Genomic DNA, 12,014 nt, shown 5'->3' on the forward strand with positions numbered 1-12,014 from the left:
AAGAGCAGGCTTCACAGAGACGCATCATCATCAGCGAGAGTGTTCTCAGAGCAGGAGTGAGAAGACCCCTAGAGCAGGTGTGGAGCTGGGGCAGGTCTGGGAGCCGGGGGAGCGGAGTTGGTGCAGGTCTGGGAGCCAGAAGCTCTCCCGGGCGGGAGCAGTCCTGTCCTTTTCTCCTCCCGTTACAATTGTACAGGAAAGGACTCAGGCAAGAGCCACACAGGGATGGGGACAAGGTCCCTTTCACTCAGTTCCTCTGTCACTGGCAAACATGGCAGACCCCAGAGAAGCTCCTTTTAACCTTGGAGTGGAATCGGGCACAAGGTGGGAGGAGGACAGGAAGGGACTCTGAACTCCGTCTCCCGGAGGACACTCTTCTTCCCATGGGGCAGCCCCAGTTTCATATTTTAATAGTTTAAATGGAGACAGTTCTTGGGGTCTAACGACCGTCACGTTGCTTGTTTTCCCTTTCCCTCAAGGAGCCTACAGTCTCCTACTGTGAGGTACTGCTCCAAATCTTGTGACCATGACGGGAATTGTCATCTTTTTCCCCCTCTGGTCGGCCAGCCTCTGGCTGGGTCCTTAGGGACGGAGCTCCCTCTGCTGGCTCGGGAGCTGGAGCCTTCTGGATCTTGAACAGAGCCCTTCCTGCGGTGACATCAACTTCAAATAATTGTCATCCTAATAATCTAGAACAATCTGTTTATTATACAGTACAATTATCTATTGCTGTAGATTAAAAATGTTACTGTGAAGTATAGGAATCAGCCTGGGGCCCTTATTAGCAGTGACCTTTGGCATAGTTCTTAATTTCTCCGAACCTCAGTTTTCTCATCTGTAAAATGGATATAATAGCACTTGTGTCAGTTGAGGTCCAGTCAGGAAAACAGAAATTACGCTAGTTGAGTTCACAGAGAGAACATGGGGAAATTGTGAAACTGAGTTGGAGGGCTGAGAGAACAAAACTCGTATTTTGAGGTCACAGAGAATAGCTACAGGAAGCAACCACCTTCCCTTTGGTGGAGGGAAGAGGCTGGGATTACCAGAACTGCTTCAGGCACCTATTGCTGCTCAACAAACCTCCCCAAAGCTTAGAGACAAGCTCTCACAAGCTCTCGGGGTTGGCTAGGCCGTTCTTTCGCTGGTCTTCCCTAGACTCGTTCATGTTGCAGTCTTCCCATAGGCTGGGACATCTGAGGGGTTGGTTTCTCTCTCTCTCTCTCTTTCATGCTCAAGGAGGCTACCTTGGACTCCTGCACGTAAGAGTGGCAGCAACAGTAGGAGAGAAGTCGTCCCAGAGCACATTGGCCAAAGCAGATCGCCCGATCTAGCCCGAGTCCCACCCGAGGGGACCACTTGAGGGCCTGGATTTCGGGAAGCAGGATCCATCAGGGGTCACCGGTGTAACAATCCATCACAAGAACCTACAAACTTAGAGGAGGGGGCTCCCAGCCACATGCTACCTCGGGATCTTGGAGGAGGGGTCTCATGGAGCTGGGCCCAGACCTGTGAAGTGCAGGCCTCCCCCTCTCTCCCCCCACCCCATGCTGCCCCCCTCATGCCCCCTGGCTGTGCCAGGAATGCGGAAAGAAGTTGGAAACTGGAACCATCCGCTGCTCCAGGGGAATCAGCAGATAGATTTAGGAAGGAGCAAGTCTCTCTTCCTTCACCTTCCAAACTGCTTCTGACAAAGGAGAAATGTAGCTTGCAGACTCCCAGCCTGGCATCCCAGACCGCAGGGTAGGACGGTGGGAGCTGAAACTCAGATGGAACACTTCACTGTCTTGCAGGCGTGTTGAAGACTGGTTGTGCATGCACCGTGCTCAGCCCAGCTGAAACGTTCGATAAAGGATAACTCTTTGTATGATTGACTCTTTTTTTTTTTTTAAGATTTTAAGTAATCTTTACACCCAACATGGGGCTCAAACCCACAACCCCGAGTTCAAGAGTCACACGTTCCACTGACTGAGCCAACCAGACAGCCCTGTTATTAACTCTTTTTAAATCTTTCTTAAGCACAATGGCACCGAACTCTCACTTACTAGGTACCTCGCCATGGCAAAACATTTGGAGGTAACCGAGGCTTTATTCCATCCTGACATTGTCTTACTGCCCTGTGGCCCTCATCCATTAAGACAGTAACATTTCTCATCTCATGGGGAGAATGTGTCAGGGTCTGGCACAGAAGGCCTAGAAGGTCATAGAAGTTCACAGGGCCTCTGAGCAGATTTTTCAAACATTTAACTAAGACAGTGGCCTTGAAAGCCACACCTTTTCATAGCAAGATTATTCAGAGAGAAAAGGTTTCTTGAGGTCTCAGAGACCTGGGGCCCAGAGAGCTCAGAGTACAGAACTCATACCAAAGGTGCAGAGAGGAAAGCAAGGTAGGAGATCCCACCCCAAAGGAGAGAATAGCGACCAACTAGCAGAAAAAATCTGAGGGGCTTAACTGGATCTGGCGTGTTGGGCCTGAGAGAGAGTCCCACACTCTGGTTCCTTCCAGGACTTATAAAGGTATACTTAAATTGCTGTGGGAGTGCCAAAAAAGAGGAGAAAGATCTGTGTATTTTGTCTCAAAGAGCAAGGCACAGGCTTATCTATATCCAATAGGGCACAGACACACACTCGAAGTAGAGAGTTGAAAAGAATTGAATCAGGATCTATTTACAAAAGTGTGGGCAGGACTTAGTAACAGCAACAAGAAGTTGGTACAGGATCCTGGTACTAATAATAGCTGGGAGCTATTAACTACCACTTTTAGGCCTGATGGAACAAGAGGAAGGACCAATTCCTAGAACCTGATGAGCTGTGTGTTGAGGGCTGCCAGACAAATTACGATTTGGGGGCATAGCCAGCCCATTGCAGTGGCCCAGCAGGTGGGAAGTTTGGGGAATAGATGCAATCTTTTTTCTTTTCCCTTTCCTGCCAGTACAAGGGTTGCCAGATTACATGAGAAATACTTCTGCTAAAAAAATTATTGCTGCTTATCTGAAGTTCAAATTTAATGGAGTGTCCTGTATTTTATCTGGCAAGCCTAGCCGGTACTCCCCTTTGGCTAAACCCAGACAGAAGCCAGAGCCCAGGACATCCTACTGATATAGCCCCAAAGATCTCCGTAGGTTTTATCCTGTAGGCAATGGAAGTAACTAAAGATTTTCAGGAAAAGGACAAATATTCTATTAAATCATTCTTTATTTAATATCCATAGCAACACCATACATGAGAGCATAAAATGCACATTACAAGAAGAATGAATAAATTGCAATGAGCGTACATGGGAATATTATACAGCAGTGAAAAATCAACTGCAGCCACACGACATGGGTTTTTTATTGTTTTTATCAGTCTCAGTTTATTGGTGTTTTTTTGTATAAATTTCTTAAATAACAATATTTAAATTAAAAATCAAAGCATAGGGCACCTGGGTGGCTCAGTTGGTTAAGCGACTGCCTTCGGCTCAGGTCATGATCCTGGAGTCCCTGGATCGAGTCCCACATCGGGCTCCCTGCTCAGCAGGGAGTCTGCTTCTCCCTCTGACCCTCCCCCCTCTCATGTACTCACTCTCTCTCATTCTCTCTCTCTCAAATAAATAAATAAAATCTTTAAAAAAAAAATCAAAGCATATTTACTTTATGTAGGGTACATATCTTAAGTTTAATGGACATATCATTTTTTTATGACAGTATTTTTTAAGATGACTACTTTTGTACACCCACAGCTAATATAACACGGTATGCTAACTATACTAGAATTAAAATTTAAAACTTAGTAAATAAAAGATAGCAGAATTATTGCAGGATTATTACAGAATTATTCTCAATCTCTATGTATCTTTAATATATTTAAGTTGGCAATTTTGTGTTGCCATATAGTTTCTTTTCAGTAGAATAATTTTCTTAACATGAAAGGTCATAGAAGTTTCATTTTTTAGCACATTTTTATGAAGGTGTAATTTAGTCATGTAATTGGCACAAACTCCAGCTGTAGAACAAATGAATCACACCCAAAATCTCCCTATATCCTTTTGTAGTCAACTCCTCCACCAGCTCTTCTTGGCCTCTGGCAACCGCTTTCCATTCCTACAGCTTTGCCTTTTTCAGAATTTCATACAAATGGAGTCATACAGGACGTAGCCTTTTGAACTCGGTGTATTTCATTTAGCGTGATGCATGAGGTTCATTCCTGTTGTTGCCTGCCTAGCTAATTCTTCTTCCTTGCTAAGCATTATTCCTTTGCATGGATGATGTACCAGTTTTGTGTATCCATTCAGAAGTTTAAGGACATTTGGGATGCGTATCTGTCAGGGCTTTCCAGGGCAATAAATTCTGTAGGATATATATACACATATATACATATACAAGCATACATAGATCTATATCTATCTATATCTCTAACACCTGTATCAATACCTTTATCTATCTATCTATCAAGAGAAAGAATTCATTTTAAGGAATTAGCTCATGTGATTAGAGGGGGAGGAATGCTGAGAAGTCCAAAATCTGTAGAGTTGGCCAGCAGGCTGGGGACTCAGGCAGGAGTTCTAGGTTACAGCTTCAAGGCAGAAGTACTTCTTTAGGAAACCTCAGTTTTTGCTCTTAAGACCTTCAACTAATTTGATGAGGCTCACCCACATTACTGAGGGTAACCATTACTTAAAGCCAACTGACTGTAAATGTTCATCACCACTGCCAAATACCCCCACAGCAACACCTGGGCTAATGTTTGACCAGACAGCTGGTTACCATAGTCTAGTCAAGTTGACACGTAAAATTAACTATTACAAGATATTTCTCGTTTTTGGTGAACACGAATAAAGCTGCTGTAAACACTCCTGTATGGGTTTTGTGTGGATATGTTTTCTTTTCAATTGGGTAACTAACTTGGAGTAGGATAGATAGATCATAGAGTAAGCATATGTTTAATTGTATAAGTAACTGCCAAACTGTTTTCCAAAGTGGTTATACCATTTTGCATTTCCACCAGCAACATATGAGCTAGCTGCCCACTTGGAATTGTCAGATCTTTTTTAAAATTTTAGCCAAGGTAAAAAGTATGAAGGAGTGAAAAAAGCAAGAGTGCATATAGCCTTACATACTTGTCCATAGTTATAAGAAGGAAAACCAAATGATATATAAACACACATATACATGCATTACAATTCTAATCTAGAAAGTAAAATAATGATAAACTCCAACTTAAGGATAGGACTTAACGTCTGTGGGGAGAAGGTAGAGGAATGAGAAATAAAAGAACCCTATAAGTGCTTATGTTATTATCAATGTAATGGTTCCCAGGTTAGCTGATGAGATCATGGTTGTTCATTATTTCTTTATTCAGAGACAGAGAGAGAGAGTGAGAGCACGCCTGCACCCGAGCAGGGGTGGAGGGAGGGGCAGAGGGAGAGGGAGAGAGAGAATCTGAAGCAGGATCCATGCCACGTGGATCTCATGACCCTGAGATCATGACCTGAGTCGAAATCAAGAGTCAGACGCTTCGCTAACTGAGCCACTTAGGCGCCCCAGTTGTTCATTATTTCATTAAAACATGAATAAATTTAAAAAGGGCCACACATGGACCAATGATGACAGTGTGTTGAAAACCAAGGATTGTATTAACAAGATTGATAAACCCCTGGCCAGACTTATCAAAAAGAAAAGAGAAATGACCCAAATCAACAAAATCATGAATGAAAGAGGAGAAATCACAACCAATACCAAAGAAATACAAACAATTATAAGAACATATTATGAGCAACTCTATGCCAGCAAATTAGATAACCTGGAAGAAATGGATGCATTTCTAGAGATGTATCAACTACCAAAACTGAACCAGGAAGAAATAGAAAACCTGAACAGACCTATAACCACTAAGGAAATTGAAGCAGTCATCAAAAATCTCCCAAAAAACAAAAGCCCAGGGCCAGATGGCTTCCCGGGGGAATTCTACCAAACATTTAAAGAAGAATTAATACCTATTCTTCTGAAACTGTTCCAAAAAATAGAAATGGAAGGAAAACTTCCAAACTCATTTTATGAGGCCACCATTACCTTGATCCCAAAACCCGACAAAGACCCCATTAAAAAGGAGAACTACAGACCAATATCCCTGATGAACATGGATGCAAAAATTCTCACCAAAATACTAGCCAATAGGATCCAACAGTACATTAAAAGGATTATTCACCACAACCAAGTGGGATTTATCCCTGGGCTGCAAGGTTGGTTCAACATCCGCAAATCAATCAACGTGATACAGTACATTAACAAAAGAAAGAACAAGAATCATATGATCCTCTCAATAGATGCAGAAAAAGCATTTGACAAAGTACAGCATCCTTTCTTGATCAAAACTCTTCAGAGTATAGGCATAGAGGGTACATACCTCAATATCATAAAAGCCATCTATAAAAACCTACAGCGAGTATCATTCTCAATGGGGAAAAACTGAGAGCTTTCCCCCTAAGGTCAGGAATGCAGCAGGGATGTCCACTATCACCACTGCTATTCAACATAGTATTAGAAGTCCTAGCCACAGCAATCAGACAACAAAAAGAAATAAAAGGCATCCAAATCGACAAAGAAGAAGTCAAACTTTCACTCTTTGCAGATGATATGATACTTTATGTGGAAAACCCCAAAGACTCCACCCCAAAACTGCTAGAACTCATACAGGAATTCAGTAAAGTGGCAGGATACAAAATCAATGCACAGAAGTCAGTGGCATTCCTATACACCAACAACAAGACAGAAGAAAGAGAAATTAAGGAGTCGATCCCATTTACAATTGCACCCAAAACCATAAGATACCTAGGCATAAATCTAACCAAAGAGGCAAAGGATCTGTACTCAGAAAACTATAAAATACTCATGAAAGAAATTGAGGAAGACACAAAGAAATGGAAAAACGTTCCATGCTCATGGATTGGAAGAACAAATATTGTGAAGATGTCAATGCTACCTAGAGCAATCTACACATTCAGTGCAATCCCCATCAAAATACCATCCACTTTTTTCAAAGAAATGGAACAAATAATCCTCAAATTTGTATGGAACCAGAAAAGACCCTGAATAGCCAGAGGAATGTTGAAAAAGAAAAGCAAAGCTGGCGGCATCACAATTCCGGACTTCCAGCTCTATTACAAAGCTGTCATCATCAAGACAGTATGGTACTGGCACAAAAACAGACACATAGATCAATGGAACAGAATAGAGAGCCCAGAAATGGACCCTCAACTCTATGGTCAACTAATCTTTGACAAAGCAGGAAAGAATGTCCAATGGAAAAAAGACAGTCTCTTCAACAAATGGTGTTGGGAAAATTGGATAGCCACATGCAGAAGAATGAAACTGGACCATTTCCTTACATCACACACAAAAATAGACTCCAAATGGTTGAAAGACCTCAATGTGAGACAGGAGTCCATCAAAATCCTAAAGGAGAATACAGGCAGCAACCTCTTCGACCTCAGCCACAGCAACTTCTTCCTAGAAACATCGCCAAAGGCAAGGGAAGCAAGGGCAAAAATGAACTATTGGGACTTCATCAAGATAAAAAGCTTCTGCAAAGCAAAGGAAACAGTCAACAAAACCAAAAGACAACCGACAGAATGGGAGAAGATATTTGCAAATGACATGTCAGATAAAGGGCTAGTATCCAAAATCTATAAAGAACTTATCAAACTCAACACCCAAAGAACAAAGAATCCAATCAAGAAATGGGCAGAAGACATGAACAGACATTTTTCCAAAGAAGACATCCAAATGGCCAACAGACACATGAAAAAGTGCTCAACATCACTCGGCATCAGGGAAATCCAAATCAAAACCTCAATGAGATACCACCTCACACCAGTCAGAATGGCTAAAATTAACAAGTCAGGAAATGACAGATGTTGGCGGGGATGTGGAGAAAGGGGAGCCCTCCTACACTGTTGGTGGGAATGCAAGCTGGTGCAGCCACTCTGGAAAACAGTATGGAGGTTCCTCAAAAAGTTGAAAATAGAGCTACCATATGATCCAGCAATTGCACTACTGGGTATTTACCCCAAAGATACAAAAGTAGGGATCCGAAAGGGTACGTGCACCCCGATGTTTATAGCAGCAATGTCCACAATAGCCAAACTGTGGAAAGAGCCAAGATGTCCATCGACAGATGAATGGATAAAGAAGAAGTGGTATATATATACAATGGAATATTATGCAGCCATCAAAAGGAATGAGATCTTGCCATTTGCAACGACGTGGATGGAACTGGAGGGTATTATGCTGAGCGAAATAAGTCAAACAGAGAAAGACATGTATCATATGACCTCACTGATATGAGGAATTCTTAATCTCAGGAAACAAACTGAGGGTTGCTGGAGTGGGGGGTGGGGTGGGAGGGATGGGGTGACTGGGTGATACACACTGGGGAGGGTATGTGCTCTGGTAAGCGCTGTGAATTGTGCAAGACTGTTGAATCTCAGATCTGTACCTCTGAAACAAATAATGCAATATATGTTAAGAAAAAAAAAAAAGAAGAAGATAGCAGGAGGGGAAGAATGAAGGGGGGGAATTGGAGGGATAGATGAACCATGAGAGACGATGGACTCTGAAAAACAAACTGAGGGTTCTAGAGGGGAGGGGGGTGGGAGGATGGGCTAACCTCCCATCCCAGGGGGGTGATGGGTATTGAGGAGGGCATGTTCTGCATGGAGCACTGGGTGTTATGCACAAACAATGAATCGTGGAACACTACATCTAAAACTAATGATGTAATGTATGGGGATTAACATAACAATAAAAAAAATTAAAAAAAAAAAGAAAACCAAGGACTGTGATAAATCCAATTCTGTACACTTGAAGTCTCATTAAAAAAAAAAAAAAGGAAAAGAAAGACTAGTGGCAAAATGGGTAGTGTATTAGAAGTGGGAGAGAGTAATGGCATGAAGGACCAGGAAGGCAAGGTATTCCTATAATCAGTGGAAATTATAGACCAAAGGTGGGGGGGTAGATTTAAATGATAAGTTAGAGGGGAAATGGAATGGACAGGGACTCTGGGATCAAAGGAATATAGGGAGTAAGAGAGATGGTAAAGTACATGGTTGATGTTTCTGGCTTGCAGGAATGATGTCATTCATCAAGATAGCAGATGCAAGAGTGGAATTTTGAGGGGGGTGAAGAGATTATTCAGAATTCAAGTAGAGAGCTCAGGAAATGGAGAGAGAAAGACTTGGGAATAATTTGTATATAAAAATTATTTTTTATTCAGCGCCCTGTCTCAGACCCTGGGCCAAATGTTTTACATGCATTATTCCATTGACATTTTACAGCAATCCTGTGGTGCTATTTTACACATATTTGACAGAGGAGAAATGGAGGTACCAAAGGAACACTGAGCAGATTTAAGGGCCCAGGGGAGATCAGAAACATTAAATTTGTAATGGTGTCCATTCGCAAGGTTATCCACTTTTTCTCTGGCAATCCTTGACAGCCAGTGAAAAGGAGCAAGTAGAAGAATCTAAGGTTAGGAATTTGGGGTGAAGGACAAAGGGGTGAGGAATTAAGGCAGTGTCCTGACTGATGACTGTGTTGAGTAGGACCCTGGTCTCACTGACTCTGAGACCAGGGAGTCCAAGGACGACACAGGGGAGCACATCAAGACCTCTGGAGGACTTAACAGATTCCTGGTCGTCAAAGTCAGACCACCGATTTGAGGACGTCTTCCTTTTCATGTAGATCAGAGGCTTGTCATTTCTCTAAATTGATTCTAGATGATTTTACACACTGCAGCCTCTGATAACAGTGGTGGCTGAGATTGCTATGGGCTCTACTTTTTTTTTTTTTTAAAGATTTTATTTATTTATTTGATAGAGAGAGAGCACAAGCAGGGGGAGCGGCAGGCAGAGGGAGAGGGAGAAGCAGGCTCCCCACTGATCAGGGAGCCCGATGTAGGGCTTGATCCCAGGACCCCAGGATCATGACCTGAACCGAAGGCAGACGTTCAACTGACTGAGCCACCCAGGCGCCCCTATACAACTTTCTTTTTAAGAAGTTGGTAAATGTCTTATCTTCTGTTCATTGGGTTTTCTGTGTACTTATTATTAACATATCCCAAAATACTCCCTCAGTTGTTTGCTCTCCTTTCAATAAGATCAAACAAATTAGGTGTTCATTACATTTCATCCTCTCGAAGAAATCTCTCTCAGAGCCTTTTAAAAGATTGTGGTAAAATACACAACATAAAATTCACCATTTGAACCATTTTTAAGTATACCGTTTAGTGGCATGAAATGCATTCACGTCATGGTGCAACCATCATTGCCCTCTGTCCCCAGAGCTTTTTCATCATCCCATTAAACGGCAACTCCCATTCCCCTCCTCTCCACCCTGGCAACCACCATTTTACTTTCTGTCTCTCTGAATGTAAATGGAATCATACAATATTTGTTGTTTGTGACTGGCTTATTCTACTTAGGATGATGTCTTCAAGGTTCCTCCACATTGTAGCATGTGTGAGAAATTCCTTCCTTTTTGGGGTGCCTGGGTGGCTCAGTTGGCTGGGCGTCTGCCTTCAGCTCAGGTCATGATCCCAGAGTCCCAGGACCAAGCCCTACATCGGGCTCCCTGCTCGATGGGGAGTCTGCTCCTCCCTCTCCCTCTGCTCCTCCCCCTCAGCTTGCTCTCTCTCTCTCTTTCAAAAAAATAAGTAAATCTTAAAAAAAAAGGACAAAGAAAAAGAAATTCCTTTTTAAGGCCAAATAACGTTCCATTGTATGCAGATACCACATTTAGTTTATCCATCCATCCATCCATCCATCAATGGACATTTGCTTTCACCTTTTGGCTATCGTGATTAATGCTATGAACATGGGTGTGCAAATATCTCTCCAAGACCCTGATTTCAATTCCTTCGGATATGTATTCAAAAGTGGATTTGCTGGATCATATGGCAGTTCTATTTTTAATTTTGAAGAACCGCCATACTTTTTACACAACAGCACTTGCACTGCTCAACATTCCCATCAACAGTGCACAGGGGTTCTCTACATTGCTGTCAATTCTTGTTATTTTCTATTTTTGTTTTCTGATAGTAGCCATCCTAAGGAGTTTCAGATAGCTTTTCCTTTTGATTATTCTTTATCAATTTTTTTTTTTTGATAGTTCCTCCTCCTCTGACTTCTCTTGATAAGTTAGTGTCTTCCCATGCTCTCAGCCCTCTTATCTTCTCCACCCTCCCCAGGTGATGCTTTCTCCCACACTGAGACGATGAGATGACAATAACACTTGCAGACTGATTCCTCCCAAAGCCAGTCTGGGCCTCTGCATGAGCTCCAGATGTCTATATCCATGTGCACATTGAGCAGCTTTAAATACGTGCCCCATCAGCAGATGCAAAACCAAACTAACTTTCCCTGAAACCTGTTCTTCTTCCTGTATTTCCTGACTCAGTGAAGGGCTCCACAATCTGGGCAGACAGCCAAGGCATTAACATGGGGATTAGCTCAGTTTTCCCTGTCTTCCCCCCTTCTGCCTCCCTGTTATCTTGTATCCATAACCTTCTGTCTTTTCTCATTGTTGCTGTCTAAATCCACTCATCTATACCATCTTATCTCTTGCCTGGACTATGGAAATTATGTCCCAGGAGCTCTCTTAGCCTGAAATCTCTCATCCCTATAATAACCCACACATCTGCTTGAGTTCTGCTACGGCACAGATCTGACTCCTCTGCTTAAAAGCTCTGAATACGTATGAAGGAGTAAAGGACCAAGAACAACAAGGACAGTTCTAAAGAAGTGACTAACCCCACCAGGATTAGAACGTATTAGGAGGATCTCTTTTTGTAATGGCACAGGCATAGAGAAGTTGGCTAATGGAATAACAGAGCCCAGAAACAAAGCTGTGCAAACAGGAAACTCTGGTGGCCAAGAAGGTGCCCGGCTCAGACCTCCCTGCAAGAGAAGCTGCTGCAAGGAGTGTAGTTAGTGGATAGCTTCCAGGTCTTCTCCAGGATAGAAGACAGCAACTTCACGTCCA

This window comes from Halichoerus grypus, chromosome 7, assembly GCF_964656455.1.
Source record: "Halichoerus grypus chromosome 7, mHalGry1.hap1.1, whole genome shotgun sequence".
In the NCBI taxonomy this organism is placed as follows: Eukaryota; Metazoa; Chordata; class Mammalia; order Carnivora; family Phocidae; genus Halichoerus; species Halichoerus grypus.